The following is a 16,892-nucleotide window of genomic DNA, read 5'->3' on the forward strand; positions in this document are numbered from 1 at the left end:
GTTGGCCAAGCTTCCCCACAAGACCCCAGTTGTATCTGGCCATCCTTACCGGAAGATGGCTACCCTGACCATCAACCCTTTTGACCAGCCATACCCACAACACCACCCTTTGACCACCCTTTCCCTAAAGTGCCACTTGACCCTTCCGTAACCATGCTAAGCCACAGGTCACCCCCTGCCTACTCGACCCAACACCACCCTTTCCCCGAATGCCACTTGCCCCATTCAGTAACCACGCTAAGCCCACCTCCTGCCTACTTGACCCAACACCACCCTTTCCCTGAATGCCACTTGCCCCATTCAGTCACCACACTAAGCCACAGGTCACCCCCCTGCCTACTTGACCCAACACCACCCTTTCCCCGAATGCCACTTGCCCCTTCAGTAACCACGCTAAGCCACAGGTATATTACAGGCCTACGTATGTGACCCACTCCAGCACCTATACTATCTATGAGGCCTGGAAGGCCCTTTATATATGAAGGGTTTTTGGCAACCACCGGGATTCGAACTCACCACCTGGTGCTTGTTAGGCCGTCACCTTACATGCTGCGCCACCGGCTGAGTTGGTGTGAGACCCAAGCAAAAAGCAGGGTGTTAGCATGGACGATGGGAACAGCACGGTCCAGGAGCCGGATTCAATCCACTGACCACTCAAGCTCTAGAATACCTCATCATCTTTACAAGCCACGAGAAGCGCTGTGTTTCCAATGGAAGGACAATACATACATTGTAAAAACCGAGATCTCACCACGAAAAAGTGGAAGATTCACGTTACACCAAACTCGGGATTCAAACTCAAAGCATGCTGCGTATAGACACCTGCCTTAACCCACTGCACCACTAAGTATGCCAGGTAAACTTTCAGCCAAAAGCTGGGTGTAAGCATATGTATTACTCAACTAATAACCCAACGGTTGGATTTGAGCCTGAGGACTGAGCGTGCCTAATGTGCGTCTTAACATGCATTTTTGCAGCACTTGTGGACGTCACTTCCTTCAGTGGAACAAAAAGTATGTTGTCCTCAGGCTCAAATCCAACGGTTGGGTTATTAGTGGAATTACACATATGCTTACACCCTGCTTTTGGGTTAAGCTCTACATAGCAAGCTCGGTGGTCCAGTGGCCTAAGGCAGGAGTCTCTAAACAGCATGTCTTGAGTTTGAATCCTGAGCCTGACATGAGGTGTTTTATTGTAATGCCCATTTTTATGGTGAGTTCTCTGTTTTTACAATGTAGGCATTGTCTTTCATGGAGGCAACCAACTCTTCTCGTGGCTCGTAAAGATAGCGAGGTGTCCTAGAGTATGAGAAGTCAATAGATCAAAACCAGCTCTTGGTGTGTACCATTCCTATTATGACTGCTATCACCCTGACTTTTGCATGCCTCACACAACAACTCAGCTGGTGGCGCAGCGCGTAAGGTGACGGTCTAACAAGCACCAGGTTGTGAGTTCAAATCCTGGTGGTCTCCAGACCTCATAGATACAGGCTGTAAAGAACCTGATTGGTTGGCCTAGTATAGGTGTGGTCACGTTGTAAATACGTATGTCTGCTAGGGTGGTCCCTGTGGCAAATAGGCCTGTAATATACAAGTGCTGTGTGGGAATGGGAGGCCAACTGGAGCTAGGTGGACACAAGGGGTCTTGTGAGTATAAGACCAAGGAAAGCGGGGGGGGGGGAGTCAAGTAGGCAGGGAGTGACCTGTGGCTTAGCATGGTTACTGAAGGGTAGGGTGGCTTTCAGGGTGGTGTTGTGGGTGGGGTTGGTCCATCCTGCGGTAAGGATGGCCAGATAAAAGTGGGTGTGTTGTGGGGATGATAGGCCAACTGGAGCTGACCCAATGGGTTAAGGGTGAACAGGGGGGGGGTGTACAAGTGGTGTTCTGGGCACTAGTGCTGTGGTAAAGGATGGCTACAGAAGGGATGGTGTTGTGGGTCAGGGGAGACAAGTGGGGTGTTATAGGGATGATTGACCAACTGGAGCTGCTGTTAAGCAGATGGCCAGAAGTGCAAGTGGCCACAGAGCAAATGGGGTGCTGAGGAAGGTATATTAAGGCATTATGCCTCCGTCCCACATTATGCCTCCGTCCCACATCAAATGTATTAATCTAAGAGGATCTAAGCACATTTTTCTTTTTTTTTTTCTATGCCTGGAAGCTTAAGGAAGCATGTCATCCTGGGATCGCATTTACATACTGAAAGATTTATAATGCGGTGGAAAGAGGAGCGTATAGCCCATGATCTGATGGATATGGACTGAATAGTTCTGAAGGAAAAAGTGCAACTGGAGGAATTGGAAGCAAAAATGTATTGGCGTTCTTAAAGAATGGAGAGATTCAAAGACAGTGTAGAATTTGATAAATGGAATTAAGAATCCACAAGCTGCCTTCCATCCAAGGGGACCCTCCCTTTATTTATGTACCTAAGGGAGTTTATAAATATAGGTATACTTTATTCCTCAACTTTCACATACTCCTACTCCTTTTTAGCCACAACAAATGCCCATTCGTATGTCCCATTTCATCTTCCTCATCCATAAGGTCCTCATCATCTACCTGACCCTCTTCCAAAAGCTTCTCCTAAATGCTCAAAGTAAACGCATCATCTTGTTCATCACACTCATTTGTATGGAGAGATGTTTTCTTTCTACGAAACAAACTCTACGTAAGAAGAGAATAAAAGTTTTCAAAAATTTGAATTCATCAACTCCAAATACTGCTTCAAAATCTACACCTCTCCATACGAGGGCGTAATGTTCTTTCCTGTTAACCCCTGTTTCTTTTCGCCCTCTTCCTGTATGTTTCTCTTTAGGGCACTCCTCATTTTGTTCTCTGTTTTCCTTAATTCTTTACCCTGTCCTTTTTGGTCTCCCTTTTCTTCTCAAAAAATATCACCTACCTTTTAGGTTTCCCTTTTCTTTTCTTTTTTTTGCTCCACTATCGCTTTGATCAGTTTCATTACCCAAAAAATACCTTTGTCACGTACCTTGGTTGCAGACCGAGTTGACAAGAGGGCTTCTCTTGCGGCACTGGTCCGAGCACCCCTGAACGGGGTGACAGAGGTAAAAAGCTCAAAGAAGCACCTGTGCCAGTAGCTGGGTAGCAGGTGATTGCCATGAATAAAGAACGTAGTCGAGAGGAGCCAGAGTGAACACGGTGAGGCAGCAGCGTGGATAGGAAGCAGGCAGGGCAAGGTTCAGTAGCAGGCCAAGGTCAGTAGCAGGGGAGCAGACACAATTGGGTCCAGTAGCAGGCCAGGGTCAGTGCCAGGGAAGCACGCAGAGCAAGGTCCAGGAGCAGACTTAGGTCAGTACCAGGGAAGCAGCCAGAGCAAAGTCAGAGGCAAGCCGAGGTCAGTATCAAGAATCCACAGAGCAAGGTCAGGTATGAGCTGGATTACCTTTCAATAGGCAGCTAAGCGCCAATGTTTGTCAGTACACACTGGATATTAGCCTGAGATTGTCTGTGTGCTGTTACATGTGCACGAGCCTTAGCTGCATGGGAAAGAGCAGTAGCTGCGCTAGAATAAGCGTTAGCTGTGAGAAAAGCATTAGCTGTATTCGTTTCCTGACACACTTGCGCATTCCCCATATTCCTTTCTCTTTCAACATCTACTATCATTCCCTGTCAAATCAAAAGGTGTTGTTCCTTTCTCACTTTTTCTTTGTTTTACAATTTTTCTAATTTCTTCCTCAAGAGTTTATTCCATTTGTCAAATTCTACACTGTCTTTCAATCTCTCCATTCTTTAAGAAGGCCAATACATTTTTCTTCCAGTTGCACTTTTTCCTTCAGAACTATTTACTCTATATCCATCAGATCATGGGCTATACGCTCCTCTTTCCACCGCTTCGGAAATCTTGCAGTATATAAATGTGATCCCAGGATGACTTGCTTCCTTAAGCCTCCAGGAATATTATTTTTCCTAATATAGGATTCAAGAAAGCATATATCCCATTTCCACGTCAAATGTCTGCACCAGAGCATGCAAAAATATGAAAAATTTGAGCGCTGTTTCAAAAGTTGGGGGCACGCTACAAAATACCCCTAACCCACATATACATTGGGGGGGGGGGGGGTATAGCGTGCTGGCCTAGAGAGATGTGTATTGATTTAACCACTTCAATACAGGGCATTTTCAGCCCCTTCCTGCCCAGGTCAATTTTCAGTTTTCAGCGCTGTTGCATTTTGAATGGCAATTGCGCGGTCATGCAACACTGCACCCAAATGACATTTTTATCTTTCTTTCCCCACAAATAGAGCTTTCTTTTGGTGGTATTTGATCACCTCTGCTGTTTTTATTTTTTGCGCTATAAACAAAAGAAGAGTGACAAGTTTGAAAAAAACACAATTTTTTTCACTTTTTGCTATAATAAATATCCCAATTTTTTATATATAGAAAAAAACAAAATTCTTCCTCTGTTTAGGCCGATATGTATTCTTCTGCCTATTTTTGGTAAGAAAACTTGCAATAAGCGTATATTGATTGGTTTGCGCAAGTTATAGCGTCTACAAAATAGTTGATAGTTTTATGTCATTTTTAGTATTTATTTATTTTTTTACTAGTAATGGCGACGGTCTGTGATTTTTTTATCATGACTGCGACATTGCGCCGGGCACATCGGACACTTTTGACACTATTTTGGGACCGTTCACATTTATACAGCGATCAGTGCAATAAAAATGCACTGATTACTGTATAAATGTCACTGGCAGGGAATGGGTTAACACTAGGGGGCGATCAAGGGGTTAAATGTGTTACCCAAGGAGTGATTCTAACTGTAGGGGGAGGGGACTCACAAGGGGAGAAGACCGATCAGTGTTCCTCTGTACTGGGAACACACGATCGGTCTCCTCTCAACTGACAGGACGTGGATCTGTGTGTTTTGCTCTGTTATCGGGCAATCGCAGGTGCCCGGTGGACATCGCGGCCGCCAGGCACGCGCACCGGCTCCCGAGTGACGCAGCAGGCGCGCGCCCCTTAGACGGCCGGGAAGCCCAGGACGTCATTTGACGCCCGCCCAGGATGGGAGATGCCTCCTGCGGATGTCATATTACTATGGGCGGGATGCCAAGTGGTTAAAGTTGAGAGGTTGCAAAAAAAAAAAAAAACGTTTTGGAGGAGCTACCAAAAAGTGCTTAGATCCTCTTAGAATATGAATGGATCATATGATGGCATAATGGAAGGAATAATTTATGCCAGTGTCAACATCTGCCAGCTGTGATCCCACCCTTGGCCTTTAGCTTGTCATCCTTACCACAGCAGCACCCCATTGCTCTGTGGTCACTCTTACCACAAAATGCCATTTGCACTTCTGGTCATCTGCTTAACACCAGCTCCAGTTGGCCAAGCTTCCCCACAAGACCCCAGTTGTATCTGGCCATCCTTACCGGAAGATGGCTACCCTGACCATCAACCCTTTTGACCAGCCATACCCACAACACCACCCTTTGACCACCCTTTCCCTAAAGTGCCACTTGACCCTTCCGTAACCATGCTAAGCCACAGGTCACCCCCTGCCTACTCGACCCAACACCACCCTTTCCCCGAATGCCACTTGCCCCATTCAGTCACCACACTAAGCCACAGGTCACCCCCCTGCCTACTTGACCCAACACCACCCTTTCCCCGAATGCCACTTGCCCCTTCAGTAACCACGCTAAGCCACAGGTATATTACAGGCCTACGTATGTGACCCACTCCAGCACCTATACTATCTATGAGGCCTGGAAGGCCCTTTATATATGAAGGGTTTTTGGCAACCACCGGGATTCGAACTCACCACCTGGTGCTTGTTAGGCCGTCACCTTACATGCTGCGCCACCGGCTGAGTTGGTGTGAGACCCAAGCAAAAAGCAGGGTGTTAGCATGGACGATGGGAACAGCACGGTCCAGGAGCCGGATTCAATCCACTGACCACTCAAGCTCTAGAATACCTCATCATCTTTACAAGCCACGAGAAGCGCTGTGTTTCCAATGGAAGGACAATACATACATTGTAAAAACCGAGATCTCACCACGAAAAAGTGGAAGATTCACGTTACACCAAACTCGGGATTCAAACTCAGAGCATGCTGCGTATAGACACCTGCCTTAACCCACTGCACCACTAAGTATGCCAGGTAAACTTTCAGCCAAAAGCTGGGTGTAAGCATATGTATTACTCAACTAATAACCCAACGGTTGGATTTGAGCCTGAGGACTGAGCGTGCCTAATGTGCGTCTTAACATGCATTTTTGCAGCACTTGTGGACGTCACTTCCTTCAGTGGAACAAAAAGTATGTTGTCCTCAGGCTCAAATCCAACGGTTGGGTTATTAGTGGAATTACACATATGCTTACACCCTGCTTTTGGGTTAAGCTCTACATAGCAAGCTCGGTGGTCCAGTGGCCTAAGGCAGGAGTCTCTAAACAGCATGTCTTGAGTTTGAATCCTGAGCCTGACATGAGGTATTTTATTGTAATGCCCATTTTTATGGTGAGTTCTCTGTTTTTACAATGTAGGCATTGTCTTTCATGGAGGCAACCAACTCTTCTCGTGGCTCGTAAAGATAGCGAGGTGTCCTAGAGTATGAGAAGTCAATAGATCAAAACCAGCTCTTGGTGTGTACCATTCCTATTATGACTGCTATCACCCTGACTTTTGCATGCCTCACACAACAACTCAGCTGGTGGCGCAGCGCGTAAGGTGACGGTCTAACAAGCACCAGGTTGTGAGTTCAAATCCTGGTGGTCTCCAGACCTCATAGATACAGGCTGTAAAGAACCTGATTGGTTGGCCTAGTATAGGTGTGGTCACGTTGTAAATACGTATGTCTGCTAGGGTGGTCCCTGTGGCAAATAGGCCTGTAATATACAAGTGCTGTGTGGGAATGGGAGGCCAACTGGAGCTAGGTGGACACAAGGGGTCTTGTGAGTATAAGACCAAGGAAAGCGGGGGGGGGGGAGTCAAGTAGGCAGGGAATGACCTGTGGCTTAGCATGGTTACTGAAGGGTAGGGTGGCTTTCAGGGTGGTGTTGTGGGTGGGGTTGGTCCATCCTGCGGTAAGGATGGCCAGATAAAAGTGGGTGTGTTGTGGGGATGATAGGCCAACTGGAGCTGACCCAATGGGTTAAGGGTGAACAGGGGGGGGGTGTACAAGTGGTGTTCTGGGCACTAGTGCTGTGGTAAAGGATGGCTACAGAAGGGATGGTGTTGTGGGTCAGGGGAGACAAGTGGGGTGTTATAGGGATGATTGACCAACTGGAGCTGCTGTTAAGCAGATGGCCAGAAGTGCAAGTGGCCACAGAGCAAATGGGGTGCTGAGGAAGGTATATTAAGGCATTATGCCTCCGTCCCACATTATGCCTCCGTCCCACATCAAATGTATTAATCTAAGAGGATCTAAGCACATTTTTCTTTTTTTTTTTCTATGCCTGGAAGCTTAAGGAAGCATGTCATCCTGGGATCGCATTTACATACTGAAAGATTTATAATGCAGTGGAAAGAGGAGCGTATAGCCCATGATCTGATGGATATGGACTGAATAGTTCTGAAGGAAAAAGTGCAACTGGAGGAATTGGAAGCAAAAATGTATTGGCGTTCTTAAAGAATGGAGAGATTCAAAGACAGTGTAGAATTTGATTTATGGAATTAAGAATCCACAAGCTGCCTTCCATCCAAGGGGACCCTCCCTTTATTTATGTACCTAAGGGAGTTTATAAATATAGGTATACTTTATTCCTCAACTTTCACATACTCCTACTCCTTTTTAGCCACAACAAATGCCCATTCGTATGTCCCATTTCATCTTCCTCATCCATAAGGTCCTCATCATCTACCTGACCCTCTTCCAAAAGCTTCTCCTAAATGCTCAAAGTAAACGCATCATCTTGTTCATCACACTCATTTGTATGGAGAGATGTTTTCTTTCTACGAAACAAACTCTACGTAAGAAGAGAATAAAAGTTTTCAAAAATTTGAATTCATCAACTCCAAATACTGCTTCAAAATCTACACCTCTCCATACGAGGGCGTAATGTTCTTTCCTGTTAACCCCTGTTTCTTTTCGCCCTCTTCCTGTATGTTTCTCTTTAGGGCACTCCTCATTTTGTTCTCTGTTTTCCTTAATTCTTTACCCTGTCCTTTTTGGTCTCCCTTTTCTTCTCAAAAAATATCACCTACCTTTTAGGTTTCCCTTTTCTTTTCTTTTTTTTGCTCCACTATCGCTTTGATCAGTTTCATTACCCAAAAAATACCTTTGTCACGTACCTTGGTTGCAGACCGAGTTGACAAGAGGGCTTCTCTTGCGGCACTGGTCCGAGCACCCCTGAACGGGGTGACAGAGGTAAAAAGCTCAAAGAAGCACCTGTGCCAGTAGCTGGGTAGCAGGTGATTGCCATGAATAAAGAACGTAGTCGAGAGGAGCCAGAGTGAACACGGTGAGGCAGCAGCGTGGATAGGAAGCAGGCAGGGCAAGGTTCAGTAGCAGGCCAAGGTCAGTAGCAGGGGAGCAGACACAATTGGGTCCAGTAGCAGGCCAGGGTCAGTGCCAGGGAAGCACGCAGAGCAAGGTCCAGGAGCAGACTTAGGTCAGTACCAGGGAAGCAGCCAGAGCAAAGTCAGAGGCAAGCCGAGGTCAGTATCAAGAATCCACAGAGCAAGGTCAGGTATGAGCTGGATTACCTTTCAATAGGCAGCTAAGCGCCAATGTTTGTCAGTACACACTGGATATTAGCCTGAGATTGTCTGTGTGCTGTTACATGTGCACGAGCCTTAGCTGCATGGGAAAGAGCAGTAGCTGCGCTAGAATAAGCGTTAGCTGTGAGAAAAGCATTAGCTGTATTCGTTTCCTGACACACTTGCGCATTCCCCATATTCCTTTCTCTTTCAACATCTACTATCATTCCCTGTCAAATCAAAAGGTGTTGTTCCTTTCTCACTTTTTCTTTGTTTTACAATTTTTCTAATTTCTTCCTCAAGAGTTTATTCCATTTGTCAAATTCTACACTGTCTTTCAATCTCTCCATTCTTTAAGAAGGCCAATACATTTTTCTTCCAGTTGCACTTTTTCCTTCAGAACTATTTACTCTATATCCATCAGATCATGGGCTATACGCTCCTCTTTCCACCGCTTCGGAAATCTTGCAGTATATAAATGTGATCCCAGGATGACTTGCTTCCTTAAGCCTCCAGGAATATTATTTTTCCTAATATAGGATTCAAGAAAGCATATATCCCATTTCCACGTCAAATGTCTGCACCAGAGCATGCAAAAATATGAAAAATTTGAGCGCTGTTTCAAAAGTTGGGGGCACGCTACAAAATACCCCTAACCCACATATACATTGGGGGGGGGGGGTATAGCGTGCTGGCCTAGAGAGATGTGTATTGATTTAACCACTTCAATACAGGGCATTTTCAGCCCCTTCCTGCCCAGGTCAATTTTCAGTTTTCAGCGCTGTTGCATTTTGAATGGCAATTGCGCGGTCATGCAACACTGCACCCAAATGACATTTTTATCTTTCTTTCCCCACAAATAGAGCTTTCTTTTGGTGGTATTTGATCACCTCTGCTGTTTTTATTTTTTGCGCTATAAACAAAAGAAGAGTGACAAGTTTGAAAAAAACACAATTTTTTTCACTTTTTGCTATAATAAATATCCCAATTTTTTATATATAGAAAAAAACAAAATTCTTCCTCTGTTTAGGCCGATATGTATTCTTCTGCCTATTTTTGGTAAGAAAACTTGCAATAAGCGTATATTGATTGGTTTGCGCAAGTTATAGCGTCTACAAAATAGTTGATAGTTTTATGTCATTTTTAGTATTTATTTATTTTTTTACTAGTAATGGCGACGGTCTGTGATTTTTTTATCATGACTGCGACATTGCGCCGGGCACATCGGACACTTTTGACACTATTTTGGGACCGTTCACATTTATACAGCGATCAGTGCAATAAAAATGCACTGATTACTGTATAAATGTCACTGGCAGGGAATGGGTTAACACTAGGGGGCGATCAAGGGGTTAAATGTGTTACCCAAGGAGTGATTCTAACTGTAGGGGGAGGGGACTCACAAGGGGAGAAGACCGATCAGTGTTCCTCTGTACTGGGAACACACGATCGGTCTCCTCTCAACTGACAGGACGTGGATCTGTGTGTTTTGCTCTGTTATCGGGCAATCGCAGGTGCCCGGCGGACATCGCGGCCGCCAGGCACGCGCACCGGCTCCCGAGTGACGCAGCAGGCGCGCGCCCCTTAGACGGCCGGGAAGCCCAGGACGTCATTTGACGCCCGCCCAGGATGGGAGATGCCTCCTGCGGATGTCATATTACTATGGGCGGGATGCCAAGTGGTTAAAGTTGAGAGGTTGCAAAAAAAAAAAAAAACGTTTTGGAGGAGCTACCAAAAAGTGCTTAGATCCTCTTAGAATATGAATGGATCATATGATGGCATAATGGAAGGAATAATTTATGCCAGTGTCAACATCTGCCAGCTGTGATCCCACCCTTGGCCTTTAGCTTGTCATCCTTACCACAGCAGCACCCCATTGCTCTGTGGTCACTCTTACCACAAAATGCCATTTGCACTTCTGGTCATCTGCTTAACACCAGCTCCAGTTGGCCAAGCTTCCCCACAAGACCCCAGTTGTATCTGGCCATCCTTACCGGAAGATGGCTACCCTGACCATCAACCCTTTTGACCAGCCATACCCACAACACCACCCTTTGACCACCCTTTCCCTAAAGTGCCACTTGACCCTTCCGTAACCATGCTAAGCCACAGGTCACCCCCTGCCTACTCGACCCAACACCACCCTTTCCCCGAATGCCACTTGCCCCATTCAGTAACCACGCTAAGCCCACCTCCTGCCTACTTGACCCAACACCACCCTTTCCCTGAATGCCACTTGCCCCATTCAGTCACCACACTAAGCCACAGGTCACCCCCCTGCCTACTTGACCCAACACCACCCTTTCCCCGAATGCCACTTGCCCCTTCAGTAACCACGCTAAGCCACAGGTATATTACAGGCCTACGTATGTGACCCACTCCAGCACCTATACTATCTATGAGGCCTGGAAGGCCCTTTATATATGAAGGGTTTTTGGCAACCACCGGGATTCGAACTCACCACCTGGTGCTTGTTAGGCCGTCACCTTACATGCTGCGCCACCGGCTGAGTTGGTGTGAGACCCAAGCAAAAAGCAGGGTGTTAGCATGGACGATGGGAACAGCACGGTCCAGGAGCCGGATTCAATCCACTGACCACTCAAGCTCTAGAATACCTCATCATCTTTACAAGCCACGAGAAGCGCTGTGTTTCCAATGGAAGGACAATACATACATTGTAAAAACCGAGATCTCACCACGAAAAAGTGGAAGATTCACGTTACACCAAACTCGGGATTCAAACTCAAAGCATGCTGCGTATAGACACCTGCCTTAACCCACTGCACCACTAAGTATGCCAGGTAAACTTTCAGCCAAAAGCTGGGTGTAAGCATATGTATTACTCAACTAATAACCCAACGGTTGGATTTGAGCCTGAGGACTGAGCGTGCCTAATGTGCGTCTTAACATGCATTTTTGCAGCACTTGTGGACGTCACTTCCTTCAGTGGAACAAAAAGTATGTTGTCCTCAGGCTCAAATCCAACGGTTGGGTTATTAGTGGAATTACACATATGCTTACACCCTGCTTTTGGGTTAAGCTCTACATAGCAAGCTCGGTGGTCCAGTGGCCTAAGGCAGGAGTCTCTAAACAGCATGTCTTGAGTTTGAATCCTGAGCCTGACATGAGGTGTTTTATTGTAATGCCCATTTTTATGGTGAGTTCTCTGTTTTTACAATGTAGGCATTGTCTTTCATGGAGGCAACCAACTCTTCTCGTGGCTCGTAAAGATAGCGAGGTGTCCTAGAGTATGAGAAGTCAATAGATCAAAACCAGCTCTTGGTGTGTACCATTCCTATTATGACTGCTATCACCCTGACTTTTGCATGCCTCACACAACAACTCAGCTGGTGGCGCAGCGCGTAAGGTGACGGTCTAACAAGCACCAGGTTGTGAGTTCAAATCCTGGTGGTCTCCAGACCTCATAGATACAGGCTGTAAAGAACCTGATTGGTTGGCCTAGTATAGGTGTGGTCACGTTGTAAATACGTATGTCTGCTAGGGTGGTCCCTGTGGCAAATAGGCCTGTAATATACAAGTGCTGTGTGGGAATGGGAGGCCAACTGGAGCTAGGTGGACACAAGGGGTCTTGTGAGTATAAGACCAAGGAAAGCGGGGGGGGGGGAGTCAAGTAGGCAGGGAGTGACCTGTGGCTTAGCATGGTTACTGAAGGGTAGGGTGGCTTTCAGGGTGGTGTTGTGGGTGGGGTTGGTCCATCCTGCGGTAAGGATGGCCAGATAAAAGTGGGTGTGTTGTGGGGATGATAGGCCAACTGGAGCTGACCCAATGGGTTAAGGGTGAACAGGGGGGGGGTGTACAAGTGGTGTTCTGGGCACTAGTGCTGTGGTAAAGGATGGCTACAGAAGGGATGGTGTTGTGGGTCAGGGGAGACAAGTGGGGTGTTATAGGGATGATTGACCAACTGGAGCTGCTGTTAAGCAGATGGCCAGAAGTGCAAGTGGCCACAGAGCAAATGGGGTGCTGAGGAAGGTATATTAAGGCATTATGCCTCCGTCCCACATTATGCCTCCGTCCCACATCAAATGTATTAATCTAAGAGGATCTAAGCACATTTTTCTTTTTTTTTTTCTATGCCTGGAAGCTTAAGGAAGCATGTCATCCTGGGATCGCATTTACATACTGAAAGATTTATAATGCGGTGGAAAGAGGAGCGTATAGCCCATGATCTGATGGATATGGACTGAATAGTTCTGAAGGAAAAAGTGCAACTGGAGGAATTGGAAGCAAAAATGTATTGGCGTTCTTAAAGAATGGAGAGATTCAAAGACAGTGTAGAATTTGATTTATGGAATTAAGAATCCACAAGCTGCCTTCCATCCAAGGGGACCCTCCCTTTATTTATGTACCTAAGGGAGTTTATAAATATAGGTATACTTTATTCCTCAACTTTCACATACTCCTACTCCTTTTTAGCCACAACAAATGCCCATTCGTATGTCCCATTTCATCTTCCTCATCCATAAGGTCCTCATCATCTACCTGACCCTCTTCCAAAAGCTTCTCCTAAATGCTCAAAGTAAACGCATCATCTTGTTCATCACACTCATTTGTATGGAGAGATGTTTTCTTTCTACGAAACAAACTCTACGTAAGAAGAGAATAAAAGTTTTCAAAAATTTGAATTCATCAACTCCAAATACTGCTTCAAAATCTACACCTCTCCATACGAGGGCGTAATGTTCTTTCCTGTTAACCCCTGTTTCTTTTCGCCCTCTTCCTGTATGTTTCTCTTTAGGGCACTCCTCATTTTGTTCTCTGTTTTCCTTAATTCTTTACCCTGTCCTTTTTGGTCTCCCTTTTCTTCTCAAAAAATATCACCTACCTTTTAGGTTTCCCTTTTCTTTTCTTTTTTTTGCTCCACTATCGCTTTGATCAGTTTCATTACCCAAAAAATACCTTTGTCACGTACCTTGGTTGCAGACCGAGTTGACAAGAGGGCTTCTCTTGCGGCACTGGTCCGAGCACCCCTGAACGGGGTGACAGAGGTAAAAAGCTCAAAGAAGCACCTGTGCCAGTAGCTGGGTAGCAGGTGATTGCCATGAATAAAGAACGTAGTCGAGAGGAGCCAGAGTGAACACGGTGAGGCAGCAGCGTGGATAGGAAGCAGGCAGGGCAAGGTTCAGTAGCAGGCCAAGGTCAGTAGCAGGGGAGCAGACACAATTGGGTCCAGTAGCAGGCCAGGGTCAGTGCCAGGGAAGCACGCAGAGCAAGGTCCAGGAGCAGACTTAGGTCAGTACCAGGGAAGCAGCCAGAGCAAAGTCAGAGGCAAGCCGAGGTCAGTATCAAGAATCCACAGAGCAAGGTCAGGTATGAGCTGGATTACCTTTCAATAGGCAGCTAAGCGCCAATGTTTGTCAGTACACACTGGATATTAGCCTGAGATTGTCTGTGTGCTGTTACATGTGCACGAGCCTTAGCTGCATGGGAAAGAGCAGTAGCTGCGCTAGAATAAGCGTTAGCTGTGAGAAAAGCATTAGCTGTATTCGTTTCCTGACACACTTGCGCATTCCCCATATTCCTTTCTCTTTCAACATCTACTATCATTCCCTGTCAAATCAAAAGGTGTTGTTCCTTTCTCACTTTTTCTTTGTTTTACAATTTTTCTAATTTCTTCCTCAAGAGTTTATTCCATTTGTCAAATTCTACACTGTCTTTCAATCTCTCCATTCTTTAAGAAGGCCAATACATTTTTCTTCCAGTTGCACTTTTTCCTTCAGAACTATTTACTCTATATCCATCAGATCATGGGCTATACGCTCCTCTTTCCACCGCTTCGGAAATCTTGCAGTATATAAATGTGATCCCAGGATGACTTGCTTCCTTAAGCCTCCAGGAATATTATTTTTCCTAATATAGGATTCAAGAAAGCATATATCCCATTTCCACGTCAAATGTCTGCACCAGAGCATGCAAAAATATGAAAAATTTGAGCGCTGTTTCAAAAGTTGGGGGCACGCTACAAAATACCCCTAACCCACATATACATTGGGGGGGGGGGGTATAGCGTGCTGGCCTAGAGAGATGTGTATTGATTTAACCACTTCAATACAGGGCATTTTCAGCCCCTTCCTGCCCAGGTCAATTTTCAGTTTTCAGCGCTGTTGCATTTTGAATGGCAATTGCGCGGTCATGCAACACTGCACCCAAATGACATTTTTATCTTTCTTTCCCCACAAATAGAGCTTTCTTTTGGTGGTATTTGATCACCTCTGCTGTTTTTATTTTTTGCGCTATAAACAAAAGAAGAGTGACAAGTTTGAAAAAAACACAATTTTTTTCACTTTTTGCTATAATAAATATCCCAATTTTTTATATATAGAAAAAAACAAAATTCTTCCTCTGTTTAGGCCGATATGTATTCTTCTGCCTATTTTTGGTAAGAAAACTTGCAATAAGCGTATATTGATTGGTTTGCGCAAGTTATAGCGTCTACAAAATAGTTGATAGTTTTATGTCATTTTTAGTATTTATTTATTTTTTTACTAGTAATGGCGACGGTCTGTGATTTTTTTATCATGACTGCGACATTGCGCCGGGCACATCGGACACTTTTGACACTATTTTGGGACCGTTCACATTTATACAGCGATCAGTGCAATAAAAATGCACTGATTACTGTATAAATGTCACTGGCAGGGAATGGGTTAACACTAGGGGGCGATCAAGGGGTTAAATGTGTTACCCAAGGAGTGATTCTAACTGTAGGGGGAGGGGACTCACAAGGGGAGAAGACCGATCAGTGTTCCTCTGTACTGGGAACACACGATCGGTCTCCTCTCAACTGACAGGACGTGGATCTGTGTGTTTTGCTCTGTTATCGGGCAATCGCAGGTGCCCGGCGGACATCGCGGCCGCCAGGCACGCGCACCGGCTCCCGAGTGACGCAGCAGGCGCGCGCCCCTTAGACGGCCGGGAAGCCCAGGACGTCATTTGACGCCCGCCCAGGATGGGAGATGCCTCCTGCGGATGTCATATTACTATGGGCGGGATGCCAAGTGGTTAAAGTTGAGAGGTTGCAAAAAAAAAAAAAAACGTTTTGGAGGAGCTACCAAAAAGTGCTTAGATCCTCTTAGAATATGAATGGATCATATGATGGCATAATGGAAGGAATAATTTATGCCAGTGTCAACATCTGCCAGCTGTGATCCCACCCTTGGCCTTTAGCTTGTCATCCTTACCACAGCAGCACCCCATTGCTCTGTGGTCACTCTTACCACAAAATGCCATTTGCACTTCTGGTCATCTGCTTAACACCAGCTCCAGTTGGCCAAGCTTCCCCACAAGACCCCAGTTGTATCTGGCCATCCTTACCGGAAGATGGCTACCCTGACCATCAACCCTTTTGACCAGCCATACCCACAACACCACCCTTTGACCACCCTTTCCCTAAAGTGCCACTTGACCCTTCCGTAACCATGCTAAGCCACAGGTCACCCCCTGCCTACTCGACCCAACACCACCCTTTCCCCGAATGCCACTTGCCCCATTCAGTAACCACGCTAAGCCCACCTCCTGCCTACTTGACCCAACACCACCCTTTCCCTGAATGCCACTTGCCCCATTCAGTCACCACACTAAGCCACAGGTCACCCCCCTGCCTACTTGACCCAACACCACCCTTTCCCCGAATGCCACTTGCCCCTTCAGTAACCACGCTAAGCCACAGGTATATTACAGGCCTACGTATGTGACCCACTCCAGCACCTATACTATCTATGAGGCCTGGAAGGCCCTTTATATATGAAGGGTTTTTGGCAACCACCGGGATTCGAACTCACCACCTGGTGCTTGTTAGGCCGTCACCTTACATGCTGCGCCACCGGCTGAGTTGGTGTGAGACCCAAGCAAAAAGCAGGGTGTTAGCATGGACGATGGGAACAGCACGGTCCAGGAGCCGGATTCAATCCACTGACCACTCAAGCTCTAGAATACCTCATCATCTTTACAAGCCACGAGAAGCGCTGTGTTTCCAATGGAAGGACAATACATACATTGTAAAAACCGAGATCTCACCACGAAAAAGTGGAAGATTCACGTTACACCAAACTCGGGATTCAAACTCAAAGCATGCTGCGTATAGACACCTGCCTTAACCCACTGCACCACTAAGTATGCCAGGTAAACTTTCAGCCAAAAGCTGGGTGTAAGCATATGTATTACTCAACTAATAACCCAACGGTTGGATTTGAGCCTGAGGACTGAGCGTGCCTAAT

The sequence above is a fragment of the Aquarana catesbeiana genome, linkage group LG01, assembly GCF_042186555.1.
Source record: "Aquarana catesbeiana isolate 2022-GZ linkage group LG01, ASM4218655v1, whole genome shotgun sequence".
NCBI classification, from domain to species: Eukaryota; Metazoa; Chordata; class Amphibia; order Anura; family Ranidae; genus Aquarana; species Aquarana catesbeiana.